Genomic DNA, 17,520 nt, shown 5'->3' on the forward strand with positions numbered 1-17,520 from the left:
AATCCTGCTGGTCTCTCCATCAGTTCTTTTGTAAAGTAATTTTGACTACTTTTGTCTCCATACCTATGAAGTTCACAACGAGCTTATACAATGTTGCCCAAATATATTTTCTGGAATGGTCAACTGCAACTGGGGTGGTAATTCACACCTGTAGTACCAATACCTGGACAGTGCAGACAGCCTGGGCTACAGAATTGGTCTGTTTTAAAAAACAAAGCATGGAGGAGGGAATAGGAGAAGATCTGGGAGATGCAAGCCTGCAGTTCTGATCCCCAGCACCTATGTGAAAATGGGCATGGGGGCCTGCTTGTAACCCTAGGCCTCCAGAGGTGGACACAGAAATCCTTGGGTAAGCTGGCTAGCTAGACCAGTGAACTTTGTTCTAGTGAGAGACTCTGTCTCATAAGTAAAGTGGAAGGTAAGTAAGGAAAACATCCAACATCCACCTCAGCTGTCTTAAATAAACATAAAAACAGAAAGAAGGCTAAGTAACTACTTAGAACAAGTACTGCTCCTGCAGAGGACCTAGTTTGGGTCTTAGAATGCACTTCAGGGGGCTCACAACTACCTATAACTCTAGCTCTAAGGGATCCAACACTTTTTTCTGGCCTCTAAGAGCACTTGCACTCACATGTACACACCCCTACATAGACTCATAATTAAAAACCTAAAACAACAAACAAAATCCTACCACCCAGTGATGAAGAGTATGTTGACAGTTCATATGGAAAACCCTGGTTATTAATCCGAGTGGAGGCCTTTCGATGTGTGATGTCAAAATGCACTTGATGTTGCCTAACTTACTGAATCTAACCATAGCTGAGAACATGGTATTTTCTAGTGTACAGGTTCTTGCCTGGTTTTTATTGTGTATCTGTATATCTCTCTCTCTTCTCTCCTCTCTCTCTCTCTCCTCTCTCCTCTCTCCTCTCTCTCTCTCTCTCTCTCTCTCTCTCTCTCTCTCTCTCTCTCTCTCTCTGTGTGTGTGTGTGTGTGTGCATGTGGGTGCCATGGTATGAATGTGGAAGTCAGAGGACAACTCGCAGGAGTCAGACCCCCTTTAACTGAGGATCTCCACCATCTGGTTCAGATCAGCAGGCTTGACTAGCAAGCACCTTGTCTATTGAGCCATCTCATCAGCTGTGTATAGGTCCCTCCCCTCATGATCATGTGGTGGACTAGGAGCTGTCGCTTATTTGCACTGTCCCAGTTGTTAAGAGAGCACATCGCTAGACCAGAAAAAGAGCAATATGCAAATGTGAAGTATAGTTTCTGTGTAATGTACATAGCTTTCACATCATTGTAAAGTTCGAAACCAGAAAAGTTCGAGTATCTTGATTTGGGAGCATTCTGTACTTGACTATTTAAGAAGCAGTGGAGTGGTGGTACATTCCTGTAATCTCAGCACCTGACAGGTGGACACAGGAGGCTCTCGAAGTCAAGCTAATCTCAGATACACAGCAGTTCAGGTTTGAGGCTGGCCTATTCTGTAAGAGGCCTCAACTCAACCACCTCTTAAAAAAAGAAAAGAATAGAGAGGAAATACCTGTAACAATAAATATGGGGAGATGCTCCCAGAAGAAAGAGGACAAGTGATGGCTGTTCCTGGGGAGAGATATTCTCAGCTTGACTGACCACTAAGTTTCAGTGCAGTCTCTGCCCACTGTTCCAGGTAATCCTTAGGTTATAGAACACAGCTTGCTATAGGGCTGCCATGTTTTACATTTATCTGACATTTCCCAGAAAGGTGGTGGCTCAGGAAGGCCTCCTGGATGAATGGGTGAGTAGCCAGAAGGATGGCAAAGCCACACTTAGCATGCAAGGGAGGCTGTGATCAGCTGAGAGGAGTGCTCATGCCATTAACATCACCATTACAAGATTCTGAACACTGGACGGCCAAGACTACCAGAGAAACCATGTCTCAAAAAAACAAGTTATGAAAGGCAGTTTGAGTGCAGCTTAGGTTTGCTAGGTTCCTGGAGGATGGAAAACGGGAAGCATTGAAATGTAAATACAACTGCTGTTTAAGATCTAAAGGATGACCCTGGACAGAGAGTCAACCCAACTCTTGAGGGTGCCATGCCATGATGGATTCCTCCAGCATCACTTTTGTGAAGGTGACTGGCTGGAGGAAAGGCTCAGCTCATGAATGTTTGTTTCCCAAGCAGCTGTAGACTCAAAACAGTTCTGTCTGCAGAATGTTCAACACAACCCTCTGTTGATGGGGTATCTTCATGTATGATCCCTACAGACCCCAGAAATTCTATTCCTTTTGTTACACTTAAAGTTTTAAATTTTATTTATGTATAAGTATCTCGTCTGCATGTATGTATATGCATTATGTCTCTGCATGTCTGTGGAGGCCAGAAGAGGGCGTTGGATTCTCTGGGACTGGAGTTACAGGCTTGTAAGCTACCATGTGCATATTGGGAATAAGAGGACCCAACACTATAAACACTGAGCCATCTCTCCAGCCCCCACTGCTCCTTTTTATAGTAAAACCTTTGAGATTTCTTGAAACCCTTCCACGAACCACAGAACATTGAAGAGAACTAAATGTGAAGCATGCAGCACACGTGCCGTGCTATACAATCTTTTGTTAGTCTTTAACATTAACCTCTGAATTTTCATGGATTTCTTTTTCAAGAGGTTATAACCATTTTATCTACACTGATTGTAGCATATGCTAAAATAATACAACCTTTGTTCAACCTTTTGTTGTTTAGTTTGTTTAAAAAAAAATAACAATGGGGCTGGAGAGATGGCTCACTGGTTAAGAGCACAGAATGCTCATCCAGAGGATCTGAGTTCAACTCCCAGCACCCACATGGCAGCTCACAGCCATCTATCTGTAACTGCAGTCACGAGGGATCTGACAGCCATTTCTAGCTTCCAAGAGCATTGTGATGCATAGACACACATGTAGGCAGAACACCCTTCCACATAAAAATAGAAAAGATTAAACAACAACAACAACAACAACAAAAGACCCGGATGGCAAGCTAAGGCATGGTGCAGGGACTAAGGAAACCGTATTCAACAACAGGGCAGAGTGGGTAAGGCAGGAGCAGGCAGAGGGGCCTGAAGGAAGCTGAGAAGAAACTTCTTGGCTCTTAGGGAATACTAAAAGTCTTCACAAGACAGTATTTGAGGCCTGGGAACAAGACACACTGACCAGTAAACATGGAGTCTGTCCTATTTAAAACTAATTGAAATGCTCTCATTCCCTGGCTTTCCTTCCCCTTTCCATGAACAGCTGCACAACTCTCCCACCAGATCAGGACTGAAAGGCTCTGCCTCATCCATCTTCGAGGAAAAGTTTCCACCCAAAGACCTCTTCCATTAAAAACTGCCTCCAAAGACAGACGGGTTTATGACCACCACTAAATTCAAGGCCCACAAACTTAAGTCCTACTCTGGGCTGAGCTCCTGTTGCATTGCAGGGTTCTTACTCACTAGTCTACCTGACACAGGTCCTCTCAACTTACAAACACAGCTTTCCTAAGTAGGAAGGTAAATGATTCAAGGCAGCTGTCATTTCCTCTTGTCTCCAATGCCAATGCTATATGCAAACTGCCTTAAAAATGCATGTGTGCACCAGCCTCTTCTATATATAAAGACTCTAAGTTAAAACAAAATAAAAACAAAATTTTTCTTAAAAAAGCAATAGAGTGCTGTTACCAAAGTGATGCAGGCAGCTAGAGGTCCTTCCCCAGGAGAGGGAGAGAGCAGGCACCATGGTCTCTCCCCACACACACATTTCTAAGAACAACAGAATGCCTAGTCAATATTCAAAGTATGTACTAAAAGAATGAGGAATGCCAGGCAGTGGTGGCGCACGCCTATAATCCCAGCACTCAAGAGGCAGAGGCAGGCAGATCTCTGTGAGTTTGAGGCCAGCCTGGGCTACAGAGTGAGTTCCAGGACAGCCAGGGCAGAGACACCTTGTCTCAAAAAACCAAGAGAAGAGAAGGGATGTGGAGGCTTTTCTTAGAAGGGGACAGTCTGGGGGCTGGAGAGATGGCTCAGAGGTTAAGAGCACTGCTTGTTCTTCCAAAGGTCCTGAGTTCAATTCCCAGCAACCACATGGTGGCTCACAACCATTTGTAGTGAGATCTGGTGCCCTCTTCTGGCCTGCAGGGGTGTGTGCAGACAGAACACTGTATACATAATAAATAAATAAATCTTAAAAAAAAAAAAAGAAGAAGAAGAAGAAGAAGAAGAAGAAGAAGGGGACAGTCTGAGCAAGGCCAGAGATCAGAAGGGTGTCTAGTTTAGTAACAGCGTATGAACCAGAATACCTCTGGGAAACCCTAAAGAGCTAGAAGCAACAGCCCTCGGGCCATTTTTAGAACAAAAAGGGGGCTGGAGAAATGGCTCCACAGGTAAGAGTACTTGCTGCTTGTCTAGAGGACACAGTTCCATTGCCAGCACCCACATGAGGGCTCACAACCGTCTAGAGCTCAAGTTCCAAGGGATCCTGTAACCTCATCTAGCCTCCAAGGATACCAGACACACATGCAACGTACAAGCAAGCAAAACCATGCGTACATCTGCAATAATAATTTTTAAAAACAGAATGTGGTCAGACAGGGTGGGACTGTCCACAGCAGGTGGACATCCATGTCCTGTGCGTGCTTTGGGCGGACAGGACGAGGCTATCCCTCCAGCAGTCGTTCATCTGGTCCAAGGTGACCCATCCTAACTCCAAACAGAGTCTGACCCCAGCAACCCAGATAAATGAGCATCTAACCACAAGTCTTCACTGGCCAGAGTGAGTCTTATCAGTTCTGTTCTTGGGAAACACTGGTTCTTTTTTTTTTTTGTTTTTTGTTTTTCGAGACAGGGTTTCTCTATGTAGTTTTGCGCCTTTCCTGGAACTCACTCGGTAGCCCAGGCTGACCTCGAACTCACAGAGATCCGCCTGCCTCTGCCTCCCAAGTGCTGGGATTAAAGGCCTGCGCCACCACCGCCCAGCCGAAACACTGGTTCTTTACAGAGATTTTATTGCCAACATTCCTGATGTTAAAGTGTTTTGTAGTTTTGTTTTCATGGAGCAAACAATAGATTGAGGTTTGAAAGACACGTGAAATTAAAATCACCAGGAACCACTGTTACAGGTCCAAGCATCGGAGAACAAAGTCTTGGCGTGTGTACTTGTCATTACTTGGAAACAGATGTGGTTGTAAGAATAGAAGAACCACTATATTTTGTTTTGTGTGTGGATAAACAAATGTATTTTTACGATATCTCAAGTTTTTATTGTGTTAAGTATATAGTTGCTTTTTGACTCAAAAAAATAACAAAGCCAGGCTGATGAGATGGCTGGGGGTAAAGGTGCTCGCTGACAAACCTGAACGCCAGAGTTCAATCCCTGGGACTCACATGAGGGGAGGGGAGAACCAACTCTGCAAGTTGTCCTCTGACCTCCTGTGTGTGTGTGTGTGTGTGTGTGTGTGTGTGTGTGTGTGTAATACACACCCACAAGTAAAATAAATGTTTAAAACAAAAAAAACTGGGCATGATGGAGGTAGAGGCAGGCAGATCTCTGGAAGTTTGAGACTAGCTTGTTTTACATAGTGAGTCCCAGGATAGCCAGAGCTACATAGTGAGACCCTGTCACCCTGTCTCAGAAAGAAAGGAAGGGAAGGAGGGAGGGAGGGAGGAAGAAAAAACAAATAAACAAAAAGCCAGCAGCAGCAAGCGTGGAGAGCCCTGCCAGCCTCTGGTTCTGTGACTCTAGAACACAGCCCGCTAGAGAGTCCCCCAAGTGAGCTGGAGCACTGGTGCTGAGCTCTCTGCTAGAGTTTTCTTTTGTATACTATTATTTTCTCATTAAAAGTACTTTTTAATTTAAAAATTTTCCGGTCCTACAACTATAAAATGTGAATGGAGAAAAATTTAATAATTCTTTACAAATGAACGAAGCAGTAAGTGGCATCAGCACAGTGGCTAGGTCAAGCCAAGCTAGCTAGCTTGGGATTCTATCGCTTTCCTGCTAACTATATATGTGACTGACAAGTGGTGTTTCCAGACCTCAGTTTCTTCAGGAAACAGAAAGAATACTCCTATTAGTACACATGGAATTGTTGCATTAGTCAATTAATTAACAGGTAAGAAATGCTTCAAGCAGTGCCTGGCACCAACAGGGCTCAGGAACACTTAGGTCATTAAGCGACACTATGGGCAGAGTCACCGCCAGCAAACTAACCCTGACTAGCCAGCTCCTGCTGAGGTCCCTTTGGCAGACCCTCACAAACTCTCCTTCCTAGCAGTCAAATGATCCAGGTAACGGACAGAGTATGACTGGGGAAATCATTACTCTGGGTTATTGCTAGTTCTCTTCAAATGAAACCCAACCACTTAGTTCCACACAACCTACCATGCCACTGAGTTACGTTTGACTACTGGGTTATGACTTTCAACTGTCTGCCTCCACAACTGGGGCCTTGGAAACCCTGTAGTACTGTAGCTCCGACACTTGGGCAACCTCTCTCAAGCGTCCTTTTTCTGAAAGCCTCTGCTTTGCATGCTCCAGTAGCTGCTGGGTGAACAGACAAAATTCAAGCAGTATTTGCCAAAGAAAGACTTTGAAGACACATGGAAATGTCACTTCAAATGGTACAGCTCCACTGGAGACAGACTCGAAGTAGCAGACCTACCTAGGGGGCCTAGTGAGCATCTAGAGTCTTTTTGAAGAAGATGGCAGGAGCAAACTGTGCCAAGTGTGGAATGTGGGCTCTGTGGTTGTAAATCACAGGCTGGGATGTATGACTGGTAGGAATCTGCTGGCTGCACAGCAAATGCTGGTCAGTGACTGTCATCTTCAACTACAAAGGATCAGGTGTGGCTCTCTATATCTGCATTCTTCAGTTGGTTATTTATCTTATTGCTATAGTGACAGGTGGCCACAAGGCATTTACTCATCTGCCTAAAACTGGAAAGTGGAAAGGCTCACTCACAAAGGGAAAACACACAACGGGACTATTGAGTTTTGTACTGAGCCATGTGACAAGCCAACTCCTCTCACCTCTCTTTGCACTCCACCGTTAAAGTCAACTTAAAAACCTACCTTGAAACCTAAGAGTTAGAGAGGATGGATTAGGAAGACTGAAAACCGTCTTGCTTTTTTCCCTAAGTATCTACTCTTCTTGCAATGCCATGTAACTCAGAGCAGCTGGGCCTCAGGACAAGCTCAGGGGAGTCGAGAGTCTAAGCCATTCTCTGCAAGGTTTAGCCTGGCAGTTATGGTCACTAGCCCATCAGAGGGCATGATGTGGCCAAGGCTAGCCCATCAAACAGACAAGAAGGGAGTGATCCACATTAAGGAGAGAGTTGTCCTCTCAGTGATGGTGTCTTGGTTCTCTTGTCCACATGAGTTGAGGCCATGCTAGTTCTTTGTAGGCTGCAGAATTTTGTGAGTCCCAGAGTCCTCTTTCTGTCCTCTCAAGAATCCCAAGGGGTTTTGTTTTGTTTCTGTCTGTTTTAGGAAGTTAGAGTCCTGGTTGAGTTTAGGTCAGTTTCAGAAAATCCTATATTGGTAAATTTACTTACACAAAGCTTTGCAGAATGTGTGGCTCTGTCTTTTGTGAGTGTTACCTAGAATGAGTGGCCATTCTAGGAGCTGGGCAGTGATCCACTAGAGCAGTGGTCCTCAACCTTCCTAATGCCACAACCCTTTACTACAGCTCCTCATGGTAGGGTGACTCCCAACCATACAATCATTTCATGGCTACTTCACAACTGTAATTTTGCTACTGTTATGAACCATAATGTAAATATCTGTGTTTTCTGATGGCATTAGGCAACCCCTATGAAAGGGCCATTTGACCCCAGGGGGTTGTGGCCCACATGTTGAGAACCTCTGATCTATAGTCTCATTCCAGTCTTTCAAGATCAATATTTAGGATTAGACTCCCGTGTGTGCTATTTAGGGGTAGGCCCAGGAGCTCATAAACCCTTTTATAGGCTGTCTTTCTCTACCTCCTCCCAGGTACTATACTCTGCCAGCCAGAAGAATGAGGCCTTTGAGAGCCCACTTTAGAACATTTTGCTATGACAGCATTGATTTTATTCTTAGGAGCAGGGCTGCAGGACAGAGAAAGGAAAAAGTAATGGGTGTTTCCTCTGATGTTTGTACTACTACAGACCCTGACTGAGGAGGAAGGGCCCCGCTGAGGGGACTGAGGATGAGACGGAGAAGTAGGGCGCTTTCCCCTTCCAGCCCTGTCAGCACTGGAGGCTTTATGGGCAACAAGATGGCTTAGCGAGTACGCTGCACCCTGCAGAGCCTGACAGCCTGGCTCCGACTCCTCCAAGTTCTCCTCTGACGTCTACACACGCATTCAGACCCATGAAGTCAGTGAGTGTGACACACATTAGCGGCTTCAGACTGACGCGCTCTGTCACGCCTGGTGCCTGACTGGGCCTGGTGCACTTCTGGGTTTGCCTGCCTCGACCACCCCCGAGACCTGGCTTGTGAGATTTCACATCCTGCTCTTCTCTCAGCCAGCTGCTAGCGCCTACAGTTCAGACCCCTGGCTGCTGCTCTGTGCAGATTTCTGGCTACATTGGCTGTGAGAGGCCACACAGAATGTGCTTACTCTGTCTTACCCATCACTAGAACTCTCTAAGAGCAATTTTTAAAAATTACCAACATACAATATAAGAGGGCTGGAGAGATGGCTATCTGTTAAGAGCACCTGTTGCTCTTGCAGAGGACTCAAGGTTCAATTCTCCAGTTTCAGAGGATCCAAAAGTATGGCACATAGCATGCATGCAGGCAAAACATCCATACACACAAAATAAAATTTAAAAATCTTTAAAATTTAATATAATAAAAAAGTTTAAAACTCTAATGTGTGTGGGTGGGCATTTTCTTTTTTCGTTTGTTTTTGAATTTTTGAGACAGGGTTTCTCTGTGTAACAGTCCTAGCTATCTTGAAACCTGCTTTTTAGACCAGGCTGGCCTCGAACTCACAGAGATCCGCCTGTCTCTGCCTCCTGGGTGCTGAGATTAAAGGTGAGCGCCACCATGCCCAGCAGGGACATTTTCTTTAGTATAGTCAAATAAATTCCCCCTGACACTCCTACAAACAACCCTAATGAAACTCACTGACTCACCAAAAAGTAAAAAGAAATGAAGCAGGAAATAGGTCTAGTTAGTTGGGAAGAGAAAGAGGATTAGCAGGAGAGGGAGGCGGATGGGAGGCTAACAGAGTTGTGAAAATGATCAAACTATATAAAGGACGTGTGTGAAAGTGTCACAATGAAAGCCACAGTTACCACCCCTTCAAGAGGAGACCATGACGTTTTCAGTACTCATGTACTATGCACCACGGATGTCACTGAATATTCACCATGACACACACAACTATGCCTTGAAGTAATTTACACGTCTCGGGATATATTTATTGAAATTTGGGAGAAATGCTTTATTAGCCCCTTTCACAGTCTCTACCAGTTGTGTTCCCCTAACAAGTGGCGTCTTCAGGATGTTTCAGAGTAACATTTGAGAAATTATATATACATTTTTTCATTTGTATGGCTTTAATTATGGTAAATATCAATTTTTGCTTTATGTTAATTGTTGGTAGAAATCTTTTTTTTACTGGACTTGGTAAAAATTGATTTGTGAAAAAATCATGTGTTCTAATGAACTCAAAGTACTTATTTTCCAAGGGTGGTGGTGGGAGAATGGCCCTTAAATTATATAATCCCATTAATCCTAGCACAGGTAGAGACAGGCAGATCTCTGAGTTCAAGGCCAGCCTGGTCTGTGAGGGAGTTCCAGGAAAGCCAGGGCTACACAGAGAAACCCTGTCTCAAAACAAACAAACAAATAAAATACTCACAATCAGCTTAAAAACAAGACGATAAATTGCATAGCAGTGAACAATATGATTTACTGAACTCAGGTCTCTAAGGACATGGAGCATATGATGCAAATATAGGATAGTCAAACAAATGTCAGAAAGACACGGCAGCTGTTCCAGATGTGTTAGCCCAGGCCTTTAATCCCAGCAGAGGTAGGTGGGTCTCTCTGAGTTTGAGGTCAGTCCAGTCTACATTATCTGGCTCCAGGACAGCAGAGCTACATAATAGAGACTCCGTCTCAAAAAAATAAAAAAAAAAAATAAAAAATTTCCCCTTAATTCAATATTTCAAACTTTCTCTCTTTCTTTTCTTTTCCTCCCCCTCCCCCCCACAGACAGGGTTCTCTTTGTAGCCCTGCCTGTCCTGGAACTCGAACTGTAGACCAGGCTGGCCTTCAACTCACAGAGATCCTCCTGCCTCTGCCTCAAGAGTGTTGGGATTAAAGGCATGTGCCACCATGGCCCAGCTTAATTCAGTACTTATAAACTGTTCCGAGACTTGAGTATGATCTTCTGGTTTACCTGACTTGAAAACCAGTTAGCGGCCGGGCGGTGGTAGTGCACGCCTTTAATCCCAGCACTCGGGAGGCAGAGGCAGGCGGATCTCTGTGAGTTCCAGGCCAGCCTGGTCTACAAAGCAAGTTCCAGGACAGCCAGGACTCTGTTACACAGAGAAACCCTGTCTCAAAATAAAAACAAAAACAAAACAAACAAACAAAAAGAAAACCAGTTAGCAGCAAGGGAATAAAATTCATTCAGACATACATTTTCTCATTTATATTCATCCATCTTCACTTTCCCCTCTTTCTTTCTCTCCCCCATTCCCATTCTTTTTCTCCCCCCCCCTCCCTTTACTGGGCTGAGATTAATCCAGAGCCACACGTACTAAGCAAGAACTTTACTACTGAGCAGCACCCGGTCCTGCCATTCTCCTAAAAGCCTATTTACATCAGTCAGTCAGTCACCAGGAACTACTAATGTAAAAGAATGAGTGTCAGGCAGGTGGCACACGCCTGCCACCCGGAACTAGGGGAGGGCTTGGGCTACAAAATATGTGCTTGTTTAAAAAAGAAAAGTGTCAGGTCCTATCTAGATTCTTTGCTAACAACAGTTCTTATTTGAGAACAGATCTAGGAGCTGGGGAGATAGCTCAGTCACAAAGTGTTTGCCTAGCGAGCAAGAGGATCTGAGCTGAGGCCTCACCACCTCGGATAAGAAGACAGATGTGGGGTTTGGAGAAGTGGCTCGGCAGTAAGGAGCACCTGATGCTCTCCCAGAGGACCTGGGTTCAGTTCCCAGAACCGCATGGTGGTTCACAACCGTCTGTAACTCCAGTTGCAGGGGATCTAATGCCCTCTTGAGCACCAGGCATACACATGCACGAGAAACACACACACACACACACACACACACACACACATACACACACACACACATACACACACACACACAGAGTGAGAGAAAGAGAGAGAGAGAGAGAGAGAGAGAATTAAAACTAAAGAAATCTAAAAATAAAAAGGTAAACAATACTTGAAGAGTGATATCTGAAGTTGCCCCTTCTCTACAGTCTATTTTCTTTCCTGTTGCTGTGGTTAAACACCCTGACAAAAACACTTAAGGAAAAGGGGTAATTCGGCTCACAATTCCAGGTTACATCCATCACTGTAGGGAGGTCAAGGTGGCAGGAACTCAACACAGCTGGTCACATGACATCCACAGTGATGAGCAGAGAACAATGAATTAATGCGTATGTGCTAGTGTTCAGATCACCCTCTTCGCTCTTACACACTCACAAACCCTTGCCCAGGGAATGGTACCACCCACAGTGGTCAAACATTCCTACCTCATCACAATCAAGATAACCCCTACAATCAATCCCTCATTGAGACTCCCTTCCCAGAGAATTCTAGATTATGGCCCACATATATACACCACACATATACAAGAACGCATTTAAAACACGTGTGGTGGTGCATTCTTAGAGGAAAAAAAAAAAAAAAAAAGGCTGGGCGATGGTGGCGCATGCCTTTAATCCCAGCACTCGGGAAGCAGAGGCAGGCGGATCTCTGTGAGTTCGAGGCCAGCTTGGTCTCCAAAGCAAGTTCCAGGAAAGGCGCAAGGCTACACAGAGAAACCCTGTCTCGAAAAACCAAAAAAAAAAAAAACAAAAAACAAAAAACAAAAAACATGTGTGTTGGTGCATTCTTATAATCCCAACAGTTAGGAGTGAAGGTGAGAGGATCAGGGATCAGGAACTTGAGACTAGCCTGGGATATATGAGACCCTGTTTTAAAAAAATAAGTTTGGCTAGATACTGTATTAGTTAGGGTTTCTATTGCTGTAATATAACACTACAAGTGGAGTATGGTGGCACAAGCCTTTAATCCCAGCACTCAGGAGGCAGAAGTAGGGAGATCTCTCTGTGTCCAAGGTAGCCTGGTCTACAAAGCAAGTTCCAGGACAGTCAGGGATATATAGAGAGACCCTGTCTCAAAATAAACAAACACAAAGTTCAATTAAAGTGTATTTTGAGGTTAAAATAAAAACTAGAGAAACTCTGTGGTCATTCACATTTTGAACGTCAGCTTCTTTTCCCATTAGTATTCTATTGATATTCGTGATTATCTGCACTTAGAAATGGCTGGAGTTGGTGAGTGATCAGATAGACATCTAGCTGATACAGGGGTCTGATGACTGCATTAATTAACCTTCAAATCATTATTACGTGACTCAATCTAATGTGCCAAGTAATCTCTTTTGATATGAAAATCTCTTCAAGGCAATTACAGGGCCTTGGGAGCAACTTACTACGCAAAGAAAATCTCACACAGGCAAGAACATTTTTTCTTCAAATAATAAAAAGAATAAACTTAAAACTAACTGGCATTTTATTTCCATTAAATATCTTGACAAAACTGGCACTAATTTTGAAAACAAATGAAATCAAATCAGATACAACAGAAATGCTGGGCAGACCCATCCTATTGCTATACTGGGGTTCCATTGAGATACTAAACTTCGCCGGGCGGTGGTGGCGCACACCTTTAATCCCAGCACTCGGGAGGCAGAGGCAGACAGATCTCTGTGAGTTCAAGGCCAGCCTGAACTACAATGCAGGTTCCAGGACAGCCAGGACTACACAGAGAAACCCTGTCTCCAAAAACCAAACCCTAAATAAATAAATAATTGACACTAACCTTTCTAAGTCATTTGCTGCCTTTAAAAATAATTTTTTAAAAAGTTACAAAATGTCAGACCACACTATCCTTCAAGCACCTGTGTAGTGGTATTTGCTCCGCCCATGACCCTGGCTACACAGCCCAGAGGAGGCAGTGCTTAGTGTGGTTTTTAAGTCACCGCTGACAAGGAGCTGGAGAAAGGACACAGGCCCTTCTCCAGGCTCCTGGCTTCCAGGTGGATTCACTCAGTTCAGAGGACGACTCCTGCTGTCTACTCTGTTCTGTAATCATGAGTGTATTTCCTCAATTTATAACTTAGTAAATTCTGTTCGGGGCGGTGGTGGCACACACCTTTAAATCCCAGCACTGGGGAGGCAGAGGCAGGCGGATCTCTGTGAGTTCGAGGCCAGCCTGGGCTACCAAGTGAGCTCCAGGAAAAGGCGCAAAGCTACACAGAGAAACCCTGTCTTGAAAAACCAAAAAAAAAAAAAAAAAAAAAAAAAAAAAAGAAAAATTCTGTTACCCATTTAATAGGCTCATGTGGATTGATCTTAATACATCCAGGGAAATATGAGTCACTGATTAAGTGTGTAAGAGCCACAGTGATACCCAGGCACAGTAGCACACACTACAGAGAGCTATGAGCTCAAGGCCAGCCTAGGCTTCATGATGAGACCCTGAGTGTGATCACACACACACACACACACACACACACACACACACACACACACAGTGACTGTTAACTCAGATTCTCCTGGAGGGGGGCAATGTCTGGGTTAACAGACTCAAAGGCTGGAAGGGACACGGGCTCTCCTTTTGTTTACTACCTTGTTTCCAGCCCAACCCCAAGACTGCAACATAGTAGATGCTCGGCTAACACTATGAAGCAAGAAGCCAGGAACATGCCACACGAAGAACAGGGCTCCTGACTCTGGCACTCTGGGTTTACTGCTCACAGCAAACCTACAGAGAAGAGCGAGCGGTATGCTCACTTTCTACAAATTTTTTTAATGTCCAAGACTAATTAAGGAATTAGTCTACTAATTCATCTACTTCTACATCCAGTCAGTTTCATAGTATGGAGCCTTCTGAAAACTCACATTCCCAGGAATGGATAAGGATGGAAAACAAACCATGTTTTAATATTGTTATTAAAATAAAGCCAACCTCATCAACCTCCAAAAGTCTGAGCAGTTCCTAGAATCCCTGCAAGGCATTGTTAAGGGTAGAAATGCTAAAAGCCATACTTGGATCAACATTTAGAAAAGATGCTCAATGGATGGGGTGGGATGAGGGAAGAGAAAGGAAACCATCCTGCATGCAATGCCACTTAGAACAAAGCCAAGCCATTTGGTCGGCATAATGACTCTTGAACTATCACTCTTCATCCTTCAGCATCTATTTCCCTCATTTATTAACATTACGGGAATTGCTGTTTGAAGAAAAGAAAAACCAATGCTTCCTCTAACAAGACAGAGCCCAGAACAAAAACCACACAGGCCACCGTTGATCCGAGTGCTCAGGAGGCAGAGGCAGGTGGATCTCTGGTCTACAGAGCTCAAAGGCAGAGCTACAAAGAGAAACTCTGTCTCAAATAGCAGCAACAACAAAATAGACCAAGGGAGGAAAAAGAGAGCTGGTGTAGCTCTGTAGTAGGACACTTTCATAACATGCACATGAGACCAAGGAGTTCAATCCTCAGGACCCCACCCACCCCAGACTACAACACACAATCACACATTTTCTTTCACAAACACAAGAAAAAACAGTTAGTTATTGTGATTTTTCTGAGAAATATTTGGCCTTCTAGTCGTATTTAAATTCACTCATTATTCCTAAATTTATATCTCAAACCTTAGAATTTATATTAACTAACCCACATCCCCCTGGTGAGCAGATAGCCTATACTGGAATCCTGAAACTGCCATTTAGACTACAAATTGTCTGCCACCCCCCACCCACCCCTTTGTGTGGCCTAGCCTTGCCTAGAACTTATGTAAATCAGGCTGGCCTAACTGCCCCTGACTCCTGAGTGCTGGGATTAAAGGTGTATGCCGTCCTAAGTGCTGAGATGACAGGATGCACACCACCATGCCTAGTACTCACTCTAAGATTAATAACAGTATTTAAACCATTTGAGTGGGTGACAGGATTAAATGAATAATGCATTTAAAACACTGCCCAACACAAAATACTAAATGTTGACTTCTGTTTATATATTACCCTAATAAACAGCCTCACTAGCCAGAGCAGATGAGATAATCCATAATGGAAGGGCACCCCAGGATAACAACAGGGAACTGCTACAAGAAAGAGATGTTTTAGCCGGGCGGTGGTAGTGCACGCCTTTAATCCCAGCACTGGGAGGCTGAGCCAGGTGGATCTCTGTGAGTTTGAGGCCAGCCTGGTCTACAGAGTGAGTTCCAGGAAAGGCGCAAAGCTACACAGAGAAGCCTGTCTCGAAAAACCAAAAAAAAGAAAAAAAGAAAAAGAAAAAAGAAAGAGATGTTTTGTATGTGCTTACTCAAGGTAGGCAATCTTCTGCATGACCTCAGTAGGTGGGGGCAAGCAATGGGGAAAGCATTAAAGACATTTTGAGGGGTTGGAGAGATGGCTCATTGATTAAAAGCAGCGCTTGCTACTCTCCCAGAGGATGTGGGTTCTATTCCTAACACCATGTGGTGGCTCACAACCTCCTGCAACTCCAGTTCCAGGGGATACAGCTCCCTCTTGTGGCCACCATGAACACCAAGCACACATGGTAAACAGGTATATATAAGCAACACACACACACACACACACACACACACACACACACACACACCCCAAAACAAAAAAAAAACCAAACCAACAACACATTTTCAAAGTTACAATAATACTGTACAATAAGAAAAAAGAAACTCAAAAGCAGGGGCATGGTGTTACACATCTGCTTCCCAAGACTGAGTCACATGAATGTTGGAGGATCAGGAATTCAAGCTCACCCTCAGCTCCATAGTGAATTCAAGGCCAGCCTGTCTCAAAAAAAAAAAAAAGAAAAAAAAGAAAAGAAAAGAAAAGAAAAGAAAAGAAAAGAAAAGAAAGAAAGAAAGAAAGAAAGAAAGAAAGAAAGAAAGAAAGAAAGAAAGAAAGAAAGAAAGAATTTCTTCTTCATTCAACTAGGCTGCCAGACTCAGAACCAAAAATCTGGCATAGCTATCTAGAAAGAAGAAAAACTATGTGCATCCTGCACAGACAGAACTTTTTTTGGGGAGTGGGGGTGGGCAGGATCTTACTATGGAGGTGAGGTTTGGCCTCAAATTCATGATCCTTCTGCTTCAGCCTCCTGAGTGCTGGACTGGTCTGAGTGCTGGACTAGTGGTGCATGCCACCAGCAGCTGACACAAGCTGAGGTAGAACAATTATATATAGCCCGAGAATGGTTGTTTATTCATATACACTGTAAGATACCCAGTAAGAGCTGGAGGTGTATAACTCTGTTCTCACAGTTTAACAACACACTCCAAGAGAATGAAATGAGGCTAAAATGGAAACTTTTCCTAAAGACTCTCTTGCCCTCAGCATTAGCCTTCCCTACGACAGATGAACCCCCAGAGTGTAACATCACAGAGCGATGCATGTATGCAGTACCCGTAGGTGATAGTTACCAAGTACTCCCTGTGTTCCAGGCATCACTGCACATTTGTCATAGGGACTAATTAGTCCTCAGCATCAACATATTAAGTATTTTATTATCTCTACTTTTAAGTCGGGGAATTGAATGAAGCTCAGAGATCAACTTGCCCAAGCAAGCTAATAACGACTGCCCCAAAGGTGTCTGCTGTCAAAGCTCATGTTTTCCATCATTAGACCAATGGTCTCAACCTGTGGTCATGAAACCTTTGGGGTTATCGAATGACCTTTCACAGGAGTTGCATGCCAGATATTTTCATTATGATTCATAACACTAGCAAAATTACAGTTATGAAGTAGAAACAAAAATAGTTTTATGGTTGGGATCACCACAACATGAGGAACTGTATTAAAGGGTCACAGCACTCGGAAGGTTGGGAATCACTGCACCAGACAGCGAAGAAGGCTGCCCAAATAAATGCTGCATAAACTTCTAGACTCTGGTAGGGACCTAACATTCATAGACAGTTTGGGTTCTCTAGAATATTTGAATTTTAGACAATAAACATCTATGAGCTTTTGAAGTTTTATTTGATTGCCGCTTGACACACATCTGCAGTTGCTCAAGTGAACAAGACCCCCACGGTGAGCCTGATGTCACAGCAGCTGGCAGTAGGGGCGGGGAGAAAAAGAGTGGGTAATTACTCTTGACAGGCATGGTGAGTGCAGTCTCTAGTCAACCGCCAATCGACTTCAAGCTTTGTTTCAGTATCCTTGCTAGTCTCAAGCCTCATTTTATCTTTAAATACAACTGTACCTCCTCTTAATTTATGGTATAAAAAATGTGCAAGGTT

General features: G+C 43.9%; 1 protein-coding gene across 12 annotated transcripts in view; it reads right to left on the reverse strand.

Annotated features, from left to right (window-relative positions):
* Usp49 (ubiquitin specific peptidase 49) overlaps nucleotides 1-17,520 on the reverse strand; it is a 70,781-nt gene that overhangs the window by 28,613 nt on the left and 24,648 nt on the right. The window lies entirely within an intron of this gene.

This window comes from Peromyscus leucopus, chromosome 16_21 (assembly GCF_004664715.2).
Source record: "Peromyscus leucopus breed LL Stock chromosome 16_21, UCI_PerLeu_2.1, whole genome shotgun sequence".
NCBI classification, from domain to species: Eukaryota; Metazoa; Chordata; class Mammalia; order Rodentia; family Cricetidae; genus Peromyscus; species Peromyscus leucopus.